The sequence below is a fragment of the Euwallacea fornicatus genome, chromosome 9 (assembly GCF_040115645.1).
Source record: "Euwallacea fornicatus isolate EFF26 chromosome 9, ASM4011564v1, whole genome shotgun sequence".
Classification (NCBI taxonomy): domain Eukaryota; kingdom Metazoa; phylum Arthropoda; class Insecta; order Coleoptera; family Curculionidae; genus Euwallacea; species Euwallacea fornicatus.
In genome coordinates this window covers 4,175,798-4,201,906 of record NC_089549.1, presented here as the reverse complement: position 1 = coordinate 4,201,906, position 26,109 = coordinate 4,175,798, and the positions used below count along the sequence as shown (strand labels likewise).

The 26,109-nt window shown below is 37.1% G+C and overlaps 3 long non-coding RNA genes across 6 annotated transcripts in view; 1 reads left to right on the top strand and 2 right to left on the bottom strand.

The window, feature by feature from the left end:
• The window catches only part of LOC136340993 (uncharacterized), a 51,324-nt gene that overhangs the window by 13,928 nt on the left and 11,287 nt on the right, over window positions 1–26,109 (bottom strand). Inside the window, exons 3-5 of one of the 3 annotated variants that reach the window (XR_010732415.1) lie at window positions 21,556–21,602; window positions 6,975–7,083; window positions 1,622–1,703 (exon numbers count right to left, since the gene is read on the bottom strand). This is a non-coding gene — a long non-coding RNA (uncharacterized lncRNA). Of the gene's footprint in view, window positions 1–1,472; window positions 1,704–6,974; window positions 7,084–21,555; window positions 21,603–26,109 lie in introns of those variants that run through there. The other 2 variants (XR_010732414.1, XR_010732416.1) reach the window with 2 other exon arrangements.
• Window positions 55–1,512, top strand: LOC136340994 (uncharacterized). Of its 2 annotated transcripts, XR_010732418.1 has the most exons (4): window positions 55–133; window positions 203–724; window positions 776–936; window positions 1,276–1,512. It is a non-coding gene; the product is annotated as an uncharacterized lncRNA (long non-coding RNA). The 2 variants fall into 2 exon arrangements; XR_010732417.1 differs by having other exon boundaries at window positions 203–936.
• On the bottom strand, window positions 23,107–24,637 carry LOC136340995 (uncharacterized). Its single transcript, XR_010732419.1, has 3 exons — window positions 24,149–24,637; window positions 23,941–24,094; window positions 23,107–23,609 (listed from the first exon to the last, which is right to left on the bottom strand). It is a non-coding gene; the product is annotated as an uncharacterized lncRNA (long non-coding RNA).

Here is a 26,109-nt window from a genome sequence, read left to right as displayed (position 1 = left end):
TTAGAAATTTCGATGGGAAATCGATCTAATTCGACGTCAGGTACGCATGTCAAAAATTACTTGCGTCATACTCACGTAGAACTCGGAGAAAATAAAACGACCAGAGCGAAGTTTCTTCTAACCCTTCCACGAGGTGAGTTATTTAATTTGGAATTTTCATTTGCGAGATCTTTTGTGATCATTCCATCACGTTTTACCTTAGGACCAAAAAATCCTAAAGATCCTCAACATATGCCAGGATGAATCCGTCAACAATGGTAGTGACGATATCATTGTGGCGAATTCGTTTGGCAAAGGCTCACACGAAATCTCCGAGTTTTCTCTGGATGTGATGGATTTAATTGTAGGGGCTGTAACTCTCACCTCAGAAGAATGCAAGTTTTTGGAAATGAAATTCAAAAAATCAAATCGACAATATCGGAACTCGATTAAAAAAATAAGCCATGTAAAGAAATGAGAAATCTACACAGATCTTAGCTAAGAGTGGAAGTGGAATATACGCACGTGACACATGTATCTTCTCTACTATAAAACTTTTAATGTGAGATGATAGGTATTTGATGAGCTTTCCAAGTAGGTTCGGCAACGTCGACATTCCAATTAATTCTCACCGGGTCGGTGGTAAAGCGTGCGGCAACATCAGAGAAAGACATGGCTGCCAACCTGCCTACGGGGGATGCCACCTACTGCTGAGATGCATTCCTGCGGGGCCCTGGCTTGTATAGTAAATTAGGTTTTCGGTTCAAAGTTCAGGTGTATTGTGTTGGGTTCAAAGTTACAGGGTCCTGTTAATTCCATGCCTCGAATTATCGGAAACAGACGATTGTGGAAGTAGCAGCCCACAGAAAGACCGGACTTTTCGTCTTTCCAGTGGTTATGAAATTTAAAAGTTCTGGCTATTCTAGGCATATCACTTCTGCTAAGATTAAATTCCAGGTAAATATTCCTTGGTTTTCTCCTCTTTTCTCATAAACACTTTAATTTAGTAAGGCATTCCGACTTTTTACATTTCGGTGCGGTCCTTCAATGCACTTCCCTCATTTACTTCTTCGCTATGCTTCATATCCCCAGGTATAAAACGTTTTATACGCCTGAAACTAGTAAGCCACCACTGTTATCCCATGACGTCCAATTGATGAATAGCGAGCTCGAGAGAAATACCCGATAATGTTTTTCATCTATGTAAACAAGAAAACATCACTTCAAAGCTATTAGCGATTAGAAAGCTGGCCTATGAAAGTTAAGCATTCCGACCATAATGAATCAACTTTTTAGCGTAATCGAAACTACCGTCCATCCTGCTGTCCATCCTAACGATCGCAATGCAGGTGGACTTTGGCCTGCATGAAGTACCGGATCTGATCCGCTCATGCCGCTTCTTTCGTGCAAAGTGATTGGAAATTCTTTTGAAGGAATGTGTTCCAGTTAGTTGTCGTTTACCGATAGGGAAAAAATGTAAATTGTTTCGATGCTATCGATTCTGTACGGCTCGGCATAAATTATTTTAATGATTTATTAGATTGGGTAGCATTTTTTTATCAATAATCCGCTTCACTGCACTTATTACAATCATCTCGGGAGGTTAAGAAGTCCGATTCAAGCCCCAAATCAACCAACTAACCTTCAATTTTAAGTAAATCGCAATGCTTGGAATGAAGAATCCTCGTGAACGTGTAGCGCATATCACTCTTGCGGTTTCGCATCTGCAATTAAAAAGTACATTCCTCTATTAGATGGAGCTATACATTTAACTACCATAAAATTGTGTACTAGTGCCTACAACAATTATTCTGATTACCAGTGACTCGTTGTGAAATCGCTTTAACAAGGCGCGTTTAACGTGGTTATGAATTTCGATTACCAACTAAGTACCAGTTAATTGAAATTCCAACTCCATTAAAAAAAATACCTCGAATTTCGTGGGGAAATTCCACACGAAATCCTGTAAATGCCACTAGTGTTGCCACAGAATGAATTCAAATAAAGGGCTTGTTGCATTTTTGCCTTGTCTAGCACGTTTGACATGAGTATGAAAAATTCTTGCGACAGAGACAAATATCGGTTCAAGTCAAGTAATTACAAGATACGTTTTGTGAATTATTGATGTTCAATACAGCACGATCATGACTACAGGTTTTGCATGCAAATTTCTTGGAAATCCCGTTTGGAAGTTCTCGTAAATTCAGCAAATTCGCCTTCTTTTCCATTACAAACGAGGAGACCCCTTTTTAATTTGGATCTTCCGATACTTCCTGGAAATATGTCCCAGAAAAAATTCTGGACAGAATCGATAGGGCAATCATGGGAACAATGTAGTACGGTGGAGTGGCCAAAACAAAAACAAGAAGAGCCCGTGGGCCGATGGAATGCGGTTTGCAGCTGATCGGATCAGGTCAGCTGACGGGGTGAAGAAGAGAAGTTGCAACTCGGCTGCTGGGTTGCCACATACGGTATGGAATTTGCAGGAGAGCAAAAAGACGCCACTTTGCAGCCTGCCTTAATGCATTGGCCGCCGTTTCCAAGAAGGCCTCTCTTCTTCAGCGCCTTTACCTCAAAGCTATGCAACGAGGCGCGACTTTTATTATTATATTCCCTCTAAATTTGGCTGATTTAATGCTGAAGCATTTCTCGATGCTAAGCATAATCGATTTCATAGTCGTGTGGTCGTGGACCGCGAACTACCAGCCTGCATTCCTTTCGCTTTGAAAAAAGTATGCTCGGCATTCGTGGCCGATAACTCCAAATCAGATCACATTGACGAGCTATTCAATTAATTTATAGCTCGGAATGGCCAAATAAGGTATAGTTTTACTAGAATACGGATTAAAGCATGCCATTCCCAATTTTGGTTATCATGGCGTGCGCTTCCTCTTCATTCTATTTTATGCGTCACACAGCATTCCTTCGCAATAACGTGATTTCACAACAGGATTCGCTAATTACAATTCGCAAGCGCGGTTAAGCCTAAATCTTACATAATGAAGTATGAATGTATTGGGGAATTTCGTTGTGGTAGAATTGGCAACGCTGCATAAGAAGATGCATTCATGAATTTATTGGAAGCATGCCGATCAGCTGAAGGACTGCGATAAGCACAATGTACCGCATTCCTCGGTCGTACTCGGATTTAAAATAAAAAGTACCGAACGGTTTTGTAAGAGATCACTGGTTAATTGTTTGTTATTTCTGCATATTGCCTGGGCATATGCTCTTCGGCCCGCAAGATTCAGCCAAGGACGATAACTTCCCCCCTCCAATTAATATCATAAAATGGGAGCTCTTTTTCTCCTTTAAGTCTATAGGACCTTTATAGACAGTGCTCCTAATTAAGAACTAATATAAACGACAATGACGTAACCAATAATAATAAGTTTGTCAAACCGCCTTTCAACTTTCCGATCATACAATATGATATCACATAATTATCAGACCTAACTTCAGAACTTTGGAATTTATCATTTTTGGTTGGATCTGTAACATCTCATTCAAGGACTGCGGAAGAGGAAAGATTGCTAGGGTCATCTCGCCCTGTGCGTTCCGTGGGAACCGAGCTTAACGCTCCGTTCCCACCAGAATTAGCACGGGCCAAGCTGACCGTCTGACTGACCCGCCGCCGGCCTTAGGAACAAGGAGGCAACTCCTGCAAGCCCTCTTTACGTCGACACAAAGATGTCACCGCTTGGGAGTAAAATTAAAAGTGTGAAAGTCACCTTTGTAGTGCTCTTACGTTCTCCAATGGTTTGCGTCAATTGAAGGTCGCCACTTATGAGCAGACCTCCCTTTCGGTGCACCTTAACTAAACGACGTCCTTGAACTTAACGCCGTAAGGCCTTTCAGAGTCACTAAAACATGAGTTAGTGTCACTAAAAGTGAACTGAACTTTTTGCTTTTAATGCGCTGCCGCCTAAACGGCCTACGTCTGATTTCAGGACAGGTTTGCCGATAACTTAGAGGTATGTGTGAGAAGATTTAATATGGAAAGTTAATCCTGATACGGATATTAAAGATGATCAAAAGCTTCATAGCTTAAAAATTTACTTTTCGTCGTCTAGGACTGAGAGCCAAAGATTTGTCCGTGGTCTCGAATCAATTTCTAACTAGACCAACCCCCGGAATTTCTATACCGCTTAAGTGGATGTTAGAGAAGCTCAGTGAACCGTTACTGGGATGTTCAAATCTTATAGATACAGCGCAGGATTCCTCGAAAAAGCTGTACAGACATGAGATATTTTTGATGTCAATCATATTGCGATTCAATGAAAAGCACTAGGGATCTTATTGTAACAAAATGGCCACTCGAAAAACGCACACTTAAAGAAAAATGATGGAACGGTTGTTGGGGTCATACCGTTTTCTTAGAATGTCGATAGGCATCTAAATGCGACGATGTCTTTATGAATATGACTTCGCAGTATTTTGTAATTCCTGTTTTATGCAAAAATGGTAATCAGAGTGTGTTTCGAATGCACCACTATGTATAAGCAGCTACACTGTATGAATATTTTTACCCAAATCGTAAATAAACACAACAAAGGCTTGCTAAATTGAGCTTTATTGCAAATAGCTCGAGCCCAAGACACTTGACTTTTCGAGCAATAGCCGTGACGATTCATCGTCTTCAACAGCAGGAATACAGTTTTAATGTAGTTCACATTCCTGCAGCACTTTTCAGTCGATGGTGCGATAGCTGCAGCACAACTTTATTGCTCGACAACCAAAACGGATCCGTGATGGACCACTTAGCCTGTCCAAAATAGGAGAGAGCAAAATTCCGATTATTATCTTATTGAATAAGATTGTGAGAAAATATTTGTCGGAAAGGTGATTCAAGATTAGTCCGTGGCATGTGGCGAGAAGCAGTTTTCAATCGGATTTTCACTGGATAAGGAAGAAATTATTCTCGATGAATTTTAGTGCATGTATTGCATACTCTGCCATAAAATTTCAGTTATGGCTCGACGACCACTGAAAAAGAACCTGAACTAATTGAAAATTTGAGAGTAAGCTCAGGCTGAACCTTCAACTTTGACCAATAAAAGCACAGTTGTGTTAAGCCTGGGTCTTTTCTTTTGCTTTCGAAGTCGACTAAACAGAATCCTTGGCGCAATGAATATTACATGGAAATATTAAACGAGGAGTTTCGATCTTAAGCATTATGGCTGGGAAACTACATTTTTGCATAAATTCGTGTTTTCTAAAAACCGCATGAGTTAATTTCAATAGTTTGTGAAATATACCGATATCGCATACCGAGGGTCTTTCAGCAAAATGTGAAATATTCAAATACAGTTTTTTAAAGAACACACGATCGGGTGCAAAATTATCTGCTGATATTGAAACGCGGCTTTATTATATATTATATGTCCCGAATACAGAAAGTTAACCCCAAATGTATTGCTCACACACAACTTCTAGTATTTTCGATTACTTCCCTGGCAATATTTCGCATTAAGTCCAACAGTCCCTAAGTCTTTAAAAACTACTGCCTAAATTCAATTTTCACTTATTGATTCATTTCATTGATTCCCGCCGAGCATTTAGCGATGACCAGGGAGCAATCATCCATGTATTTTACTGCTAGCAATCATCACTGCAAATTTTCGATAATTGGATTTCTCAAATGGGCGGATTGGAGGGAAATATTCGCGATAATTTCCCTGATCGGGCTGGGAATGCTTAATAGCAAAAAATATTTGAGTCTTGTCACCGTATTCGAGAACATGAATCATGAAATTCCCTTTTTAAATAGGAATCGTGCGCGAAAACAATTTTAACAACTTATGCAACTTAAACTGAAACTCGGCCATTACACGCACTCGTGCTCTTATTCAAGTTAATTTGCATTCGTGCAAACGCCCAAAAAGTCATGTACAATTTTCATTGCTCGTATTATATTATCTCTGATAATATTTTATTGGAGAATTATCATTTGCTTGGACCCTAAGTACTTGTTTCTTCGGATAATTGAAAGCGCAAAAATAAAGAGGGAAAGGCGAGTATAACGCAACTAACGGAATACATGGTCCGGTCTGGTGTAACGACAAACACATCGCAGTTCCATTTGGGCGAGAAGTAATAAAAACTCCACAATTGCATCAAGATAATCGATACAATTTAGATAATTGCAGGTAATTCCTCCTTGTAACCGGAAAAACGATACGATACGCCGTGATAATAAAATGCACCGTTTTGATTGGGCGTATCTGCGTCAGTGCAGTAATGGCTTTAAAAGCACCTCGAATGCATTCAACAATACTAACTAGTGAAAAAAGCAAAACATGGAAAATTAGTGTTTTATGACATAACTGTGGTTCGGTTATTATCGAACTGTACCCATTCCTGAAACCCCGAGGCGGTTCTTCATGCGTGTCATTAGTAATTTTTTGCTTCGGTTTGCAGGCTGATTGTGGTGCCTATGCGAACGTCGTATGGTATATCACATTTCGCAAGGTACCTCCATTGAAGATGTTAACCGAATTTGTCAGAAGTATATCGGACAGAGTATCGATAAAATGTGGATTTCGGTCACGTATCAAACCCTGGAGCATAATGGAAGAAATATGCGCAGTTAACATTAGAACGAAGTCCGCGATAGTCAAACTGTTAATGCGAAATAAATAGCTTAAAATTAGCCATTCAAATGAAATTGAGAAATTAGGAATTAACGTAAATCGTTGACATCTAACAGTATGTCAAACGAGTATCAGGAACTACTACCGTCATCATAAATCACTTCAATTAGGGCTTGATTACCAGCGTTAATAAATAAGTCATGTATTACTGCACTCTCGTGCTCCTCAATAAGTATGCTTACTTCATTACCTGCAATTATCCACCTTATCCGAACTACTTTACACAACATCAGTCACTGGCCACCAATCGACATTTTTACTATGATTACAATTTCTAAGTAATACTTTCGACCCTCTACACTTTAATGATTTAAACCCTTATGACCACGTGAAAAAACCTACCTTTGCCACTATAACGTGAATTTGGGAACATGGTCTGCAAGCACGAGTTCGTGAAAGCGGTCCCTATGAAGTTACTGGCCGATGGCTGCTGGCAGGTGGACTAAGACAGCTGCAACAATAATGTCCGAGTGAGAAACGAGGAAGAGAAAAAGTCCTAAGTAATCTGATTTCTCCCAGGGTTAGTTGGTTCAAGGTAGCGACGTGCGATTGCATGGGACGGTAATGGGAAAGTAGGGGAATAGGACTAGGGGGTTTAAGGAAGAGGTTGAAAGCGATGGGTCTGCTCAACGAGGTTATTTCAGTGGGAATGGGCAAAGACCGAAAAAGGTGAACGTTTTTACGTTTTTAATAAATGTAGGAAACCGATCAAAGGAACACGAAATATATCGAATACTACTACAATCTATAATTATTTTAACACAGATGTGGAAAAGAACATTCAAAAAAATATTTGCGGGTTTCCTTGATGATATTACGAATTGAACGTTGAACTTAATTTCATTAGAGAAACTAAACGTTCCACACTCCATGAATCAGCTGATCATTGACCCGTATGACTGGACAGGATCCAGTAAATCCCGTCTCGGTGACAAAAATAAAAATTAATTATGTATATTAAACATCTCAATGGCCTAGATCCAAATCGTGAATCAGCCTGAATGTTGCGGTGTGAGTCCAAACGCCCTACTGACTTATCAGCCATTGCTCATAGGACGATTGAATAACTTAAACATTACTTCCCATATTTGCCCACGTCATGCCAATTTCTGATTATCAATTTGCTGAGGTATGTTAATATAAAGATAATTACCTGGACTCGTAACCGGAAAAATGAGGCAGGAAATGTAGTTCTTGTCTTGAGTAAACACAGCCCCACAGTGTCCTTTCCTTCGCCTGCTCTTATCTCCAGACGATAACCTTTACATTATATGAAATACTGAGTATTTGCTCGAGTCGAATTGATAAGGGCCAAATGTGGGAGAATTAGTAGTACCCAGTCATGCACTGCTGACCATGTATTACAGCCATAACAATTATTGCTGTCTAAGAAGGAAAAAATACTTAATCACCATAACAAGTGATTCCAACTGACGAATATAGAGCATTTTGTCTATTTTTACAATTACGCAAGCTCTAAAATAATAGAGGCGCCTACATTCTTGTCATGCAAATAACATAGTGTAGTAATTATCATTACCTATTCGTTATTTTGGGATATTAAATATGAAAATATCTCCACTAAAACCGCCCACGCCGATACTTTTAGATGTATTATCCTTGCTTTCATGTTTTGTTTTGCAAGTCAAATATTTGGAACACTTCTTTGGAATTCGTTAGGGATTTATAAATAAGTACACGGTAACACAATATACAGGAAAACCTGTGGGTAGAAATTATGAGATTTGTGTTAATTGGTATCAGCTGAAAAAAGTGTCCCGAAGCTGTATTCGACCATTTTTTTATTCGAGAGGCATAAAGTTAAAACTGTCTGGAAGCGTAGGCTGACTCACAGGCCTATTTATAATACTCAACCTGTATCCTGTGGGTAATATATGTAGCTTCACAGGTAAGTTGAAAAAACCCAAAGTTTATTGACATACCGATAATTCATACTATTTAGGCTATGGATGAGGTCAATGAAACTTATTCATAGGTGAAACGCGGCAGGCAAAGCTGCGGGATCATTACAGATAAACAGGCCAAAATTTTAAGTAAGGTAAAGGATTAGGACAAGGAAAAAATAAATATTTGGAATGTTTAAAGAACGCATTATAAGTAGGGATTCGAATGGCCTTGCTCCATCTCGTCCAATAATGTACTGCCAGATAATGTACTATTGGATGAGTTTATAATGAAGCCTATCATTCCCCGTGTAAAAGCTTGCATCACGAATGAAATGAGTGGCACGATTCTTCTGAAGGAATAAAGTTCATTAAACGCGAGTACAGTACTATGCTTCCTCCACACAAAATTTCATTCAAATTATTCCGTTACAAGAAACCATTGCTGTTTACTGTTTACATTTTAACGTCAAATCCCAATGCGCAAACAGACCACAAGTAAATAAACTTAGTTATTTTCCAAGAACTTTCTCGTCTTTTGAGTTACTCTTAGGATCTAAATGATTTGCGTTTATAAAAAAAATCCTTCACTAGTGTTACACGTTTTTTAAGCATCCTGTTTTGTCTACTTGAGCACGTCTTTCTCGTATCACCTGGGTTATTATGAAAGAACAATCAGAAAAAAATTGCAAAAAAAGCCGATTTTCATAACAGTCAGATTTCATAGAGTGCTAGGTACATGTTCTATTTACAGTAAAGAGCGAAACAAGTCGCTCTGCCACAGAGCCTCTTCTCACAACGTCTGCTTTAACCCCGTTCAAAAATACGAAAGCGACAGCCGGAGAGAATTTTGAAGATTTCATGTCACAAAACATAAACAATGTTTTGTAGGATAGTGACATTTGAGTAATTTTTAAAATTTTTGGACCTAAAAACGTAAATTTCAACCCTGGTTATCAGCTTCCGATATTGGACATAAGTTTTCGATACTTAGTTGGAGAAAATTGGAGAATTCGCGAAGAAGGATTTTACGCGACGTAAAATTGCAATTGGGCCACTGCACGCCGAACGACGACGTCCGTTTCGATGCTCTGAAAATAACCCGGCGCGTCGTTACGTCACTGCGGGCACCAGACGAATACGTAACCGCTATTTTATAGCTTCCTTGGGGAAGGAATGCGAGCAAAGGACATCTCGCAGATGATGCCAAAGAGGTGTCACCGTCGGTTTCTATGTAGGATGTTTTGTCTGTATTGAAATATATAGGTAATGCTATGTGTGTCATTGACGTGGTGGTTTCGATAAAGTTAACAATACTTCATCTCTTTGGGATTAACGTGAACTAATCGCCCTGACTCATCAAAACCAGATTTCGATGTTATCAGAAAATATCAGTAAAAGCAGGTAATGAGCCTGGACAGCTGGAGTCCAACGACAAATCGATCCCGTTAAGAATCAGAGAAGAAAAGGGGGTGCAAGGTGCATCTGCGCTACACGTGCCCTCAACAGGTGTCATCATCAAATAGCAGGTGATGATGGCCTCTGGTCTTCTTCGGATTTAAACTCTGTCTAGGCAAACCCCGTTTTCGACCAGTGTGACTTTGGGGAGGCTAAAAATGTTAATTATACACATAAGACGTAGATGGGGGTAAGTGAACTGGGTCGTGTGAAACATGTATAAGTAAACTGATAGTATCTGGGGCAGGTGCAGGTATTAATGAAGGATTTTAGTTAAGTTTTGACAAAGAGTTCAAGAAAATTCCATTTTATTACCATGTTCATAAAATTGTCGTTAAGGATACAGCCTGAGATTTACGAAGAATCATCTGAAAACTATATTTTCACTATGATGATGAATAATAAACACTATAGATTTTCAAATATTCAAATTGGTAGAAATATAGATATTAGAAAATCCAAATGACTTAATGTTTGCTCTATTACTTTCACGCAATTTCGAGAGAAAGCTGAAGAAAATTTACTAAATTCTTAAAGTAGCCAACTAAAAGTCAAATAGCCGTTATTGCTTAGTATTTATGAAGTATTTTGTACACCAAATAATGGAACATTTGAAGATAATTAGGGAAAACAATTAACCCCATTCCAAAACCTTAAACACGGGTGGGGTTCACGCACTTTTATACATTACATTGTGTATGTTATTATTCTTATAAAATATGAAATATATATTTTAATTACGAAATGTACAGCATAATTCTACATCATTATGACACAGTAGTCATACCGTCCATGTCTTTTCTTCTATATATATATATATATATATATATATCTGTTATATGATATTTATAACAACTGATGGATTGAGTTAACTTCGCAGTCGCTTTCACCTTTGGAATTGACAATTTCTGAAATAGCATTAGAGAAATTGAAGTTTATCCAGAGAATTCTAAAAATGAACATTTTTACTGTCCATTTTATCGGCATTAGCATGACAAGAAATTTACGAAATGTCTATAAGTAGTAATAATAAATGTCTAGATAAAAATGTCCGGATTTCCCTTTACGAAGCAGATGCCCTTTTTTGTCAAATTCCAAAAAGTACTTAACATTTCTTAAGCGTTACTTTTAAATCCAATTTCTTTAATGTAGCAAAAAAAAGCATCGTTTAGGGGTGTATTAATGCGATATTGCAGGTATTTCCGTTAAGGCGGAAATGAAAAAAAACCATATAAATGTTAATAAACAAGTCCCAAATTAATTAAGGATATTGGAGCTTTTAATTTGCCGGACATTACGTTGCAAAACTCGAATTAATTAACTTGGGGGCAATTAAATACACCCGCTTATAATTATCGTTCTAAAGTAAATTGCCCTTGGTCTCTACTATAACCCGAATTTTAATGTCCTCATTGTCTTAAGACCACGTAGTGGATTTATATACGCAACGTTTAATAATAAACACGCATGTCATAGTTCATCCACATATTCTTTCTATAAAAATATTATGATTTCGATAAACTTGGTCTCATACACAAACTCACAGCTTTCTACAGAATACATATGAAAATTTCACTTATTTTTGTTTATTCATTTCAACTCGGGATTACATACAACTGTATTAATTGTATGCAAGAATATTTAGAGCTCATTTATTTATATCTAGAAAATTTCATATTCAACGTCCCTTAAATAGACGAATAAAGGCGAAGAACCTAACAGTAACGCATGTTTAATCGCTGTTACGGTGCGTCAAGATTTTGACTGATTACCGTTCTTAATGGCAGGTTTGTACAGGTGGTTAACAGTAGGAGAAGTAATTAAAGAGCAAACATTAAACAACGATTGTTCGATAGCCTCATTTATAATGCAAATAATATTCGTTCTGTCAGATTGCAGAGAATTTTCAGCAATAAAACCCTTATTGTACCCCGTTTTCGATTAGATGATTTCCTAGCTGACTCTAGATTTGTTTGTGGTTTGGCTTAGTTCGCCAATACGTAAGTTGCCAATTAAGTTGTATAACTTATTAAATATTTTTATGGGAGTAAAAAGCATTTTCCTTAACGTTCTGTTTGTTTTATAAAAAAAAAAACAGAAATGAGTATCATATATACTTTCTCATAAATATGTTAGGAAAGAATACTTCTTAGAAAACATTTTGTTCCCTCAAGTAAGGGAAGAATGTTCTATTATTTGTGAAAGTTATAAAAAAAAACGTTGACATGTTGGACTATTACATATTGTGTATGTGTACGAGAAAACAAACTAGAAAAAAAAATGATATTAAAGACCACAACAAGGTTTCGAATGAGACCATATATTTTATATCTTCAAACTTTATTTGAAACTATGTACTTTCTGTAGTTCGATTAACATAATGCAGCTAATGTAAAATCGAAGCATCATGAAGGGTCGTTAGCCGAGGTTCATATAAAGCTTGAAAATAAAAATTCAACTTCAGTTCTATTTTGAATAGTTTTGATTTAAGGAAAGAAGGCATATATGTTCTAGGAAGAAAAGGTTTTATTTTCTGCTTTCCACAGTGTAATTATTGTATCACGTAATTTCTTCGATTGACAAATCGTGTACGACACGGTGTAGAAAACTCATTTCTCCATACACTTATGTTATTAAAATAATTAAAAAGCCCTGTTACGACATGAAAAACGTTTATATTGCTTTAAGTGGACTTTTAAAACAGTTATTAGCAATACTTTATGCGTTTGTAGTAAGCAGCTAATTATGCCGTATTATATTTACATGTTTAGTGTTAGAGGCCAAAGTTTGATGCACTTTCGGCATTGCCATTTAATTATAGAAGGTTTCCGTTTTTCTTTAAGTTTTTGCATCTTTAAATTTAAAAAGCTCTTGTTTCAATTCTGCATCACACATTCCATCAATTAATTCGAAAATTGTTAAATCAGTCAGTGATTAAATTCGAAAAATGTGGGTTTTTACAAAATAACGGACAAACCAAAAATAATTTTGTACATTTGTTGGCGCCTTGAAGCTACTCCCTTGAACACGCAACGCTGCTCTCATTTAACCAAGTCTGCATCTATGACGGTGTGCTAGATTCCCACACTGGATCCCTTTATCTTGGACACCTATGTGAGTATATCAAATTGGCACTTAGTTGAAAAAAATTGTTGGAAATACAAAAACAACAGAAACTTTAGGTCTTTGACCTTCTAGGTTGTAATGTAATAACGTCGTGTATTGCCATACGACTATGCAATATTTTTATCGTATCGGGCCACTAATTGAATCGTTAGGTGGGTACTGTCTTCAAGTGACGCTGTCGCCATCCGGAAGTGGCCGCCCTCAAGTAGTACCACGCCGAACGTCCTGTCGCCGAGGCACAGCAAAGCAAAAGTAGAAAAAATAAGCGTGCGGAAGAGGCCATGCTCGATATGAATGAAGTAATGAAGTAATATAACGTAGTACGTCCGTAAGTACTGCTGCGAGTGCCATACGTTGCGTCGTGTCTGACTCGCTGCTAATGAGAGGCCAACGACCCAGTCGGTGTAATATCATCAGAGGACATTTAATTTTTAAAAGTCGGCCTAGTATAGTGGATTCCGACATGGGCATAGACCTAGTTCAGGAAATTAGAGCACTTAGCAGCCGATTGTGTACAGTTTCGTGTCGATTGCTATCTTTTTTTATGCAGGTTACACAAAGTGGACAGTGTACCTTCCTTTGGTAGCAATGTACGGACCTCCGTTTTTTCCAATTAGGTTAATTTGCGCATTTTTCACAGTTTCTTTGTATTAACTTCTTGATGCGCCCCCAGGCATAACACGAAAACAATGAAATATTTGATTAGTTGAGTAAAAAACTATATTTTACTATTATTTGAAGCGATCAAATTCGTCACATTTACTCAGCGTATAACAAGCAGTTAAAGTCTGCTTTACTTAACGAATTGAATGGTATCCTTAGTTGCACTAAAAGAATGGCCGACATCTTGAACATTCGAAAAAAATCAATTACGTCCACTGTTTGCGTGAATACATGCCACCAAAAACGATTATCACATGGTGCAAAAGCCTTAGCAACTAGAAGAAATAAATATCTATTGAATATTAGACATCTATGAAAATATCGGTCAAATACGGGCAAAAACAAGTCGACACGTTATTTTCACAGAGGTGCGTTGGTCGTTAGGCCTGTCTGACTACAGATCCCATACGAAAAAATTAAACTTTAGTAATTCAAAGTTTCCTCTGTGACTTCAAATAAAGCTGCTGACTAGTCAAATATCATTAACAGCTGAGTCAATAATTCTATACCTACATTTGCTCACAGCAATTGTTGCATTGGAAATAAATGTTAAATAATAAAATAAGACGCAACAGTTCGCGACTTCCAATCATTTGACATAACACAAACACGTGGACTATGGTGACGTCATTCCGAATGCGCCGTCATAGATTAGTCTCTCACCTGCCAAAAAAGAGGACACAAAACTGTAAAAACCAATGCTGTGTCCAGTTCCTCTATGTCGTTAACCAAAACTAAAAACCGATAACAGCGATAATTATTACATATCAAGAGGCGATTATCAAAGGAAGGAACCTGCGAATAAATCAGGCGGCAACAATGTATCACCTCCGACAATGTTGCAACTACCATGAAAAGTATGTCAAGCATCCAGCGGATGAACGCGTGGATACTTGAATCCTAAGAATCTTAATGACGTTTTTCGCAATTACTTGCACCTAATTGAGGAAGAATCTTGTCTCTAATATCCCTCAAGGGATTCGTTTGAGTTAATTATCGTAACTAAGCCTATGGAGTGGAATAAGTATGCCGTTTAGTTAATCGTAGGGTATACTGTTTCAATTAAGTGTCGGAGCAAGAATTAATGTCAACCAAAGCGGGTATACCGATTTTTAACGCATTAAGCTGCTTACACGAGGAAACGTTCAGAGTTTGGATGTTAGCAGGTGTTCGACCAAGAGAATTTATTATTTTTCGAATTCCTGTAGTGCCCGAGACAAGTTTCTTGGACATTATTAAATGCATCGTTTAGAATTATTAATTGTTGTCCATAGTAATTACTCCACCTGGGTGAATTTGCAAATTGTACCCAGTCAATTGGGTGTGGTGTCTCTTGGGTGCAATTAATAAGTTTGAGGAATGTTCCCTAACACAGCACGTAATATTTCAGAGATAAGAAGACAGTTAAGGAAATTATCTAAAATGACCCAAAAACAAGCTTTGTATTCAAGATCAATCAGGATGAGCGGATGTTGGTAAATCGACAAACACACTTATTTACGTGAATATGTACCTACATAATACAAACAACAAAATTATCCCGTTGGTATTTACAGAGTAACGGAATGGTTAAGTCCCATAAGCTCTAAGCAAATATTTCTAGAAATGCTTTGGATGCCAGGTATGCCATTCTGGTTAAAGCGTCGGTTTTAAACGTTTTAACCAGTGCAAAGTCAATCATTCAAGCTATGACGAATCATGAATAAACAGAAATTTATCTTCAAATTGGCAAATATGTTTAAATCCGCATTTGAATCCATACATAGTAGATTCCATTTTTTGGTTGCAATCCAGTCAGACTAAAGCTCTAACTTCAGCTCTGAGACAGTCTATGAGTTCCATTTAGCCGACGTTCTGCTTCCGCCATATTCTGGAGGTGCTTTTCAACCTCTCGCTTTTAAAGCTGCTAATTAAATTAGAAGTGATACGTTTAGTATATAAAATGAGCTCTCTTGACAGGCTGCAGGTGTGTTTATTTGGCCCCTCCCGCATATGGGTTCTCGCAAGGAGTACCAAAAGGTACCCAGTTTTCTTGACAGAGAATGATCCACTACCAACCGCACCTAAGCTCTCAAATTTCCCGGATGTCTTGAGATAATATCCGACACTGAGAAATGGGGTAGTAATATCCCCCCCAAACATCCCCAAATAAATCAGTTGATACACATGTAGCTCCAGATCGAACACTGCTGCTACAACAAAGCATTCGCACAAGTGTTTGGTATTCAACCATGTCCCGAACAAGGAATAATACAATTAAAAGAATATTATATTCAACCAGCCTAAAGAGGATAAAATTAACATATGTATGTGTAGTCCTGTCCTGGAAACTTTAGCCAGAAAAAAAAAAGAAAATTCGTCTGCTAGATCTCGGAATAATATGATAATTTATATTCATTTAATCGTTTTTATAGAAATTATCTTTCACATAAAGTCGTCAATACCTCGATCCGTCCACCCTTCAGACATTAAATCTTTGGGTGCTCCAATATTTTGATATAATGATGTTGAGTTAGGAGAGGTTAAGAAGATAATCAGTTACTTATCGAGGACTGGCTTTGATGGTTGCCAGTTAAACAAGATTGTAGTGAAATTTTAAAGCTAAAAACTCAGTGAACTATTAAAAAATTAGAGCCTTTAGATTTTCATTAAAAAATTTTGTTGTGCAATATACAGAATATTTGAAATTCGACCCTCATCATTGGGATCTCAGAAACTAAAGATACGAAAATTAAAAGGGGGCAAAAATGCATAATTGAGTGCTTGACCAAATGTCATTTTCAAATTTTTAATTTTTTGAGTACTTCCCAAAAAAGCCGGAAAAAAATTTAAAATTTAATATTTCGATTTTATTTTTTTAACGTCATTTGGCAAAACCCCAAGTACCACACACATTCATTGCCACTTTTTTTCAGCTACACGAGGGCGTTTTCAGATTTGCCATCCGACTGTTCATCTTTCGGCTACCATCATCGACTTTATTTTTCTTTATGGGCGCCATATTGAATTTTTCAACAGAAAAATAGCCGGATGGCAAACCTGAAAACGTCATCAGGCAGCGGAGAAAAGTGAAAATGTACTTGTGATCTCGGACTTGCTTGTCTAATAACGCTTTAAAAAAAAATAAAAATGAATTCTCAAATTTTTAGTTTTTTTTTCGGATATGTTCGGAAGTGCTCGAAAAATTCAAATTTTTTAAAGCGACATTTTGTCAAACGATAAATTACGCAATTCTACCTTTATTTAAACTTTTTTGTACCTTTGTTAGATTCAGAGATCCCAGTGGTGAGGGTCGAATTTGAAATGGCCTATAGATAATCAAACTAAGGTGGTAATCAAACATCTACATATATAATTTCTACTAAAAATCCTCTAAGTTCACTGGATTTTTCTTTTTCAAATTACTCCGCTTACTATGCTACAATCAACCAAGTATCTTCTCAATTCATTCAAAAACAATGTCGTCTGACGTAACGTTAATCTTTCATCAAAACGGAAACACCACGACTTAATTATGTTTTGAATCCTAAATCACATGTGTAGTAGTAAATTGTGGGTTCTTTTTAGCATGTCGGACTTTTTCTCACCCTGAGACAACCTACTTTGGTCCCATTCTTTGGTGCGTGGGTTCATTGTATACTTTGGTACATTCATTCATGCTACGCTCAACTTTTATAGTCTTACCGTGTCGATATAAGCAAATGTGGGTCGCCAACGTTTAGGCGACTTAATGTACCCATTTATAGGCGTACTCTACAGCATGCAGTATTGAGGAAAAGTGTTGTTTGCGTCTGTCGTCGAATTAAAAAAATTAATGTCTAATGATAAATGCCAAGCTAACATATTCCCATGGATGTCGATGGGTGGGCTATGGAGGGTTCACCCCAAGTCGCGGTCCTTCCGAGAAATTGGAAGATTGAAAAGGGCTTTTTCCTAGAAGGGCTTTTGGCGAGCCGGCTTTATGTTTATCGTCGCAGTTTCCTATGGGAACATTTTCGAATTGGCACTTCAGGGCTTGTGTATGAATAGGGAAAGATTAGAGGACGATAACGATTGCCGCTATTTTTGATGTAATGGAATAATAAAATGGAGTAGTGAATTTATTGTGCATCAGAAGCTGTAGTATTAATTATTATTGTAAGACAGTTATTCGTGAAATTATTTGTGTTTAATTGTCTTAAGAGCAAAGTCAAATCCACATACTTATAAAATATATTTATATAAACGACTATAGAACAGCTACCACTGGTTTTTAATAGTTATTTATGTAATAAGCAGGTATGAGACGAATTAGTTTACAGTCCGGTGACACACACGAAGAAAAAAACAAAACAATTTTTCAAAGTTTTACAGTAGCTATTAAATTTTGCACTATAATTTCGCAGACAGGGATGGAAAATGGCCTGTTTGCCGATCCTCAACTTACTGGTCGGTCTTAACTCGCCAAACGTTAATTTTAGGTGGGAAAATTGGAGAGAATTTGTATACAATTCCATCCGTTGTGAAATAAAAATATTATTTGGACTTTTTGCATAAAATATCTCCCCCTTCAAACAATTAATATACAAACCACAACTGATGCAGAGATAGAAAGCACATCAAGAATTCCACAACTCACCAACTCACTTGAACAGTACTGTAGCCACAAATTGATTATACTACTTAGCTTATTATGCGTTTGTAACCGAAAACGTAAAATTTCGCATTATCAGCATTTATCGGACATAAATAAACAAACATAAAATTCCCTGGTCTCTTCCTGAAACGCAATTTTCACAGAAAAACGGCATATTTATTTTATTTGCATGTTGAATGATTAGATAGTGTAAATAACATAATATTATTGGTACAAGGAATTTAAAAGTTCATTCCAGACCCTAAACGGTAACGGAAATATAAACGAGAAAGGTGCTCTGAATAAAATTTTACAATATGTGATGACTTTCTAGTGACCTAGAAGCAATATAAATAAAAGGTAATATACATATGTAACTTCATTTAAAAGGCGAAAAAACCCGGGTATTATTCGAAAAATAAGAGATGAGCCATGAGGTTTTTCATAGATAAATTAAATTTATGTTAAAAGAAATAATAAACTTTAAGCATTTCAAATATAGGGAAAATATATATTTTTATTTTTCTGGTATTTAACTGCTCGGTTTTCTATGAAGGAAAGTTTTATTTTTTGATGAAGATCGTAGGAAAAACTATATCATAAGAAGTAAGTCATATCAAAAACGATCTTTAAAAAAATTGAAAACGTGCTATTATAAATATTGCTATGAGATTACTTGAAAACTGCGAAAGATGGATGTCAAAATTTCATATATAAATTAATGTTAATAAGTGGCGAAAAAGCGCCCGATATACAAAGGGTTTTGTATATGGAAAAGCAGAGTTTTAGCATTCTAGACATGGCAAAAATAGATTATATCAAAGAAAAGCAATCAGAAAACGGACAAAACCTATTCAAATTTATACCCATACCTATTCGTAAAAATCTAATGAGTACCATAGGCAATATTAGATAACTGGAACTTAACTTCGTCACGTCTGGCGATGACAACTGGAATTTGGTTATCTCCAGCCAAGCTGACGATAAGAAATATCAACCATTATCATTTACTCTAGATTTTAGGTATTTCAGCCACTACTACGTACCAAAAAGTTGAGTTTCATTGACTGTCTGATTATTGCCGTGCGAATAACCTGTATAGGTCCGACTAAATCTGGCAAAACATCATTAGTTTTTCCTTAAGTGCGCATCCAAAACATTTTACTCATGGGTATTATGGGCCAAAGTATGCACGCCACTGCTCCGTAACAATATCCTATCCGGCATCGTGTTGACTAGCGTTTTTATTGACCGGCACGAGAACCGAGTTCGGTTCACATCACAGGCCGAGCTTCCCACGACACTTTCCCACCAACGAGACAGGTTCCTGAGGGAACCCGAGGTCGTTCCCAGGATTCGATGTCCATTAGATCTCCGCCAAATTTTGAAACGGCTTAAAATTGGTTCGACACGTGTCATTCGGGTCCGTCCGCACTATCGCTTTAGTTAACAAGAGTGATGTTTTGTGAGGAAGATATGTGCACTGTTTAGCAAATAGTAAATCTCATCTGGGCTAGGAGGAAGTACGCTTTTTGTCATTGTGGCTCTGCTTAAAAATAATCGCATTTTTTTGGCTTTAATAACGAAGAGACCCTGTAGAAAGGAAGCAAAAAATAAAAATGTGAATTAAATATACGGTACGGCCTCGGTTTTAAAAGGATATCCTACGATTAAACCTAAAATTCTAATGAACGAATGAGTTCCTTTTCACAAAGGTGAATGGTTTTTCTACGGCGACGCTCTTTCAACCCAGGTTTATGCCACAACGAAAGGGGCCCGAGATATAATTATTTTGTGTAATGGGGGTGTGAATATTTTATATTTAAATGATGATTAATCGTTACAACGACTAGAATGAATAGACCGGTAAGTAATGGATGAGTCGGTGGATTTGGTTTACGAGAGGAGGGAGGCATTAGAACATGCACCTTTTCTTTACAAAGTTACGTCTGAACTTACACCTTCAAATTGTGGCACCGCATTAAGCAACACTGTGTGTCTATTTGCTCATGTCTAAAAACTTAAAAAAAGACGGGAAATTTCTCGATTACTATGACTATGATGGCGGAGAAAACGAAGAGACCCTGGAATTTAATGCGACTTCTTGATATGCTCAAGGAATTATGGTCGATAAATAATAAAGAGAGACAACTTTAAATGTTTTTATTACAGGAAGACAGCCGAATACGCCCCTTTTAGTGCCATCGCACAACACAAATGAAGTGTTCCAAAAAAGGGATGTTTTCTGGCTAAGTGCAAGCTACGCAAACATAAACATTTGGGTGTTTATCACCACTTTTAAATTACTGACCACAAATTATCTCGTTAGTTTGTGGTTCGGGTATAATTTTGGAGAACATTTCCAGAGTAAATGAAGCAAATGTGCAGAGTATTATTTAAGTACGTGGGCAAACTTTAAAGGGTGATTCTTTAAGTGATTCTAAGGTAAAAAAAAAGCGTAAACATTTATCCGGCAATGCTTCGTTTTTTAGGCACAGGGTGTAAGGGCTTAAAATTTTTTTTTTGTAAAAACTCTAGCAATTCTAAGGCGATTTTGTTGAAATTTTACACTGTTATTTATGGTTATTATTGTTATTTATGTTGTTACATTATTTATTTGTTAATTGTTTTAATAAAGCGTTTTTCTTACTTGACTTTGTTCCGGCGTCCCTCCTGCGCATGCCACCAGCAATAAGAGATCAACAATTTCTAGTTTGAAAGGTTCCTTTGTGCTGCATTAAAAATTGTGGCCAAGTTTCAAGGTCACATTAGTTTGTGTTTTCTTACTATTTAGGATTTTTTTTTAATATGAAACGATAAAAAACATTGACACCCTGTATCTTGAAAACGAAGCATTACCCGACCGAAACATAAGCTCCATCCATGGAGCAACTCCCAGTGAATGGCGGATACACGCTGCAAGGTCACTTTTCGTGGACAACAACAATAACATTTCCCAAGCCTTATGTATATACCGGGCAATTTATTCAGTAGCATTTTCCCCAAAAAAGTTACTGCGCATGCAGAAGGTCTGTGACTAATAACTGACGTCACTCATTGCAATCACAAGTGTGCCTCCCTCTCTTTCATCTCATCTAACTTAAACCATTAGATTATGCACGATAAATGCGCTTAAACGGTTATTATTAATACTTACGGCTTACTAAGGCAATCGGAATGTTCTGGGAGGCGACCAGCCATTGTCTGTAACAAAAAATGTTTCAATAAATAACGGATGAAAGTCTAACAATGGCTGAATATTGTTGTTTATATGTACGAGTGCGTTGCGTTTTTGGCAACAGCGACAACAAAGCGAATGTTTCTGCAGTATTGTCAGTGTTGTGTTGCGAAATGATGACGTGATAAAATAGATGATGTGGGAAAGTTTAAAATAAACGAACGAATTGTACAAAATGGTATCTCTGCCAGATATATCTTGTTGTATCTGGCAGAGATTTTGACCATTTTCTGGAATGAATTAACTGTATCTACAAAACAGTTTAAAAGACTTAGAGAGGATCTCTGAGGCACACATAGAGATATAATAAAGATACAACGCCTTCAACGGTAGATGGTCTAGGCGCGCCCCACTCAGGTGCTTGTCTCTATTTTGCAGACAACCTTGGAACCTACCAATCGTGCGTTAATATTTGGTGTTGGTCATGAACGGACTTCTTCGACTATGATTTTCTATCTAAATATGAACAATTTACGTCATATGATTAATGAAGACTTCGATAGGATAGATCTAAATTCATAGTCACATTTGAGAATGCTCAAGTAAATGTGAAGCATGGACTTCATCTTTTAGACGTTTGAGAAATTAAGATTGTTAACTCCTATAAGTAAGCATATAATCTCTATACGACTTTATAAAACCCCCTTTTCCTTTTAATCCTTTAATCTAAAAATAAATTTCCTTTTAATATCTTTTTGTCGACGCAATACATGTTTTCTCGTGACTGGAAATAGTGCTTAAGAACCTTTGTATCTCCATTAATATCAAAGTTTGGAAATATTTCAATTAAAGGAACTTCGAATTGAAATAACAGTGCACTTTTCAAATAGCTGTTCTAGCGTTCCTCCAATTAAATTATGCATTAAGAATTAGCCAATAATTGTTTATTAAGCGGTTCGCTTTCCTTTTTACCCACATTATTGTTAAAATAGGACTGCGGATTCTGTAAACTTGGTTGTCATCTCCCACGACTTAATTTGAGTGAGAAATTATGTAAAACGGAAACATCTATATTGCCTACCATTTTGGTGTGGTTGAAATGTTAATTAAGCTTCGGTTTATGTGAATTATAAGTGTTTTGACCAATATTTTTTCTTGAGCTGCGGTCAGCTACAGGATGTGACACCGCTATCAATTTTCGTGGCAACGTTCGCTTTCTCTATAAGAAGTCTTGACTAGACAAAAACATTAAATCTAGTCTGAACAAATCGACTCAAAAATGGCTGTAGACTTATGGGGAACAGTTTTAAAATAGAAAGAGACAGGGGTCCTCTTATAAAGGGCGATAAAAATAGTTAAGTAATAGGTGTAAAGGCGAAGATTCTTTAGCACCCCAGCAGCTGCTCTCTATAAAAACACACAAATAGCGTGCTTATCAACTTTCAGAGGGAATCGAGGAAGTCGAAATTACTTCCCAACCCGTTCAAATTGTCATTTGAACGACAGTCCTGCCATTTTACCTTTGGGGCATGAGATTGTTATCTTATCGTCCAAATCACGCAATGCTATTCAATACTGGCAAGAAGCAATTCGGGCATGCACTATGGATGTATGTATACGTCTACCGATGTAAGCTCTTGCGATGTGAGCGGTACCCAGGTGTGCAGTGAGGAAGAACCGTCATTCGTCGTTACCGAGGACATCACTAGTATGTGTTTCAAAGCGCCGTTATGTGCGCAACTAATCTTGGGTTCCGTCTAGGCAGGAATGCGAGTCGTGGGTGCGTGTTATGACCCCCGCGGGTTCCTATTCGGATCACACGGTGCAGAGAGCCTTTTAAGGTCTAGCGCCGCAAAAGCGCCGACAAGCCATGGGGAGGAATTACTCCAAAAACCTGAGAAAAGATTCGCAAGAAAAAATGTTGACTAAACCCACTTCAAAAAACCTCCCTTTACTGGCATTAGATCAATAGGAGAGGAGTAATAGGCCTACAGCGGCCGAGTACAGGCATCCGAGTCGCTCTGTGCGATGGTCTAGTAAGAAAATATAGCATTTGAAACTAAATAAATAACAAATTTTACGTTGTTAACCAAGAGTTACAGTTTTGTCATGCCATAACCGAAATCGGCTACAGTGACTGTTATTTTAGTTAATTAAAAGTTGTCCGATCAACAACAGATTCACTCACACAAGCTTCGCACATGACATGTACATACATACTATATGTTATACCAATTTATTAAAAAAAGGTATGCAGGAATGCAGATGCTTTTTCGGGACAAATATGGGAAAGATGCAAACAATAAAAATATTCTAATTTGATTAGGGAATTTTATTATGTAAAATAAATGGCTATTGGCTTACTACGAACGATGTGCGGTATGGAAAAGACGGGTGAGACTCCAGAAAAAACTGTAGGCTCTGTAGATTTTAGCAAACAATCGAGAAGCCTATCGAGATTTCAATTAGCTGTATGTTCCCCGAGTTACTAGTTCATATCTGAAAAACTGTAGAAGAACTGCAGGAAAAGAAAAAAATGGAAAATGAACTTCGATGTCCATGCATTCCTTACCCAGTACATTTTAGAGCTTTGAGACAAGGAACCCAGTTTATTGCCCTTTGAATTCCTTTACTTCACTTTTTCTTCCGTTGTCCTTTTTGAGGGTCCCCTAATAAATACATGTTTCGATATACCGATAAAACGTTGAAGTTCCTCGTTTACTCGCCTGTTAGTGTTTCTGAGATATTAATAATTTTATACGACTTTAAAAACAATGAAAACAATAGCTCCAATAATCAAATTAGAAGATTAAAATTTCTATATAGAAAAAGATACAGTTTAAGTGCCAAAATAAAAGTCCTAAAGAGTCCTATGCAGATTTACCTAGATAAACTATAGTAATAAACAAATTTCCATTAATTGAAAGAGGATACATTATGGAAGGAAATATTCAACTTCATTGTCTGGCCGCTTTTCGAACTTTCTTAATGGAAATAACCGTTACATTGCGTTCCAGTGGTTGACTCCTGCAGCACCTGGTTCCATGGGGTGCAAAGCAAGTTGCAAAAATAAAATTACAAATATATGAACCCATATCGCGTGAAATTGCCAAAAATTGTTCATTGGGCTTCCGTTTAACAAACAATACATCCGCTAGGATAAGTAATTGTTGCATTGTATGTAAATATTCTGTTAAAATAAATTACCCCAAGCTTAACGCAGCTTTTAATACAAAAACACAACATTAAACACTTCGTGCTCGGAGCTTTGCACACTTAACAACACACCAGGATCATTTTTCATCGGGATTTAATTAATTTGCACGAGGGACAAGAAAATTAGCAATATCTAGCTGAAAAACCGTTAAAAACAATGGGGAAACCGTCCTAGAAGGCCGATACGAAGCGGCCGAAATGTATTCAAGAACGAGCCATAATGAAATTCCTTTCGGTCTGGCTCGTCTCTTTTATGCCTTATTTTCGTGAAGAAAACTATTCACATTTAAATCACTGTCACTATCGGCACTATAAAATGCTAAAGCATTCGTTATTGGACGACGAAACTTAAACGGTTTTCACTTCTTTTCTAAGAAGGGAAGCCATCCGATTATATCCTGAGTTGTATTTTTGGCTTTGGCGCCATAGGAGATCGATTCTTGAAAACTTAAGTTTATATAAATTGTATCCACTTTCGGGCACTTAAGAGGTCTAAGCTCATTAGGGTTAGTGGCAGTTTACAAAGCAATTGCAATGCATTATGGCATAATGGATCTCGGAACAGCAAACTCAGAAACAACTCACGAAGCAATTTATTGTTCTGTTAAATAATGCTAACTTAATCAGGTTTATAACTAGGGAGGAACTGGGTTGACGAACTCAACGCGACAATACACCAAAGAGTGTGTGGAAGAATCTTGGATCTAAGAGTCTGAGAGAGTGACTACAGTTGCTAAGTTCTTAAATACTAAAATAAAGCTTAACGCTCATAGGCGCACTACAGCTAAATGGCTGTTATCGATTAAATTACTGTCCACCTTACTAAACCGTAACGCTTAGGTAAATATAATAATAAATCGCAACATTGATTTATTGGCGGGGCACTGCAATTATGCTGATTTAACGATACTTGACCATTCCCAAACTGTAGTTCGACAAAGAAAGGCGGCGGAAATTCCATTACACAAGACAACCCTTATCTGAGGATAATGCATTCTAGAATTTAACTATCTTGAGTAGATTACAAAAAATGGTAATACACATAGGCGTAGCATAAGAGCACATTGCAATAAATTAGCCAAATCATTAATTACGCCCGATTTAAATTCCCAATGTTCTAAAAATACATATTTCATAGAGGTAAAAAAAATCTTACTCTACATATATAAAAAATGTCAGACTAGGATCCAAGGGCCAACGTAATTCGTTATCCAAGGATAACTAAAATTCTAAATCTTATTCTGAGAGCAGTAATTATATTAATCTTTAATTCGACAAAAAACAGCAGCTAAAAAAAGTGTTGAAGAAAGTAAATCA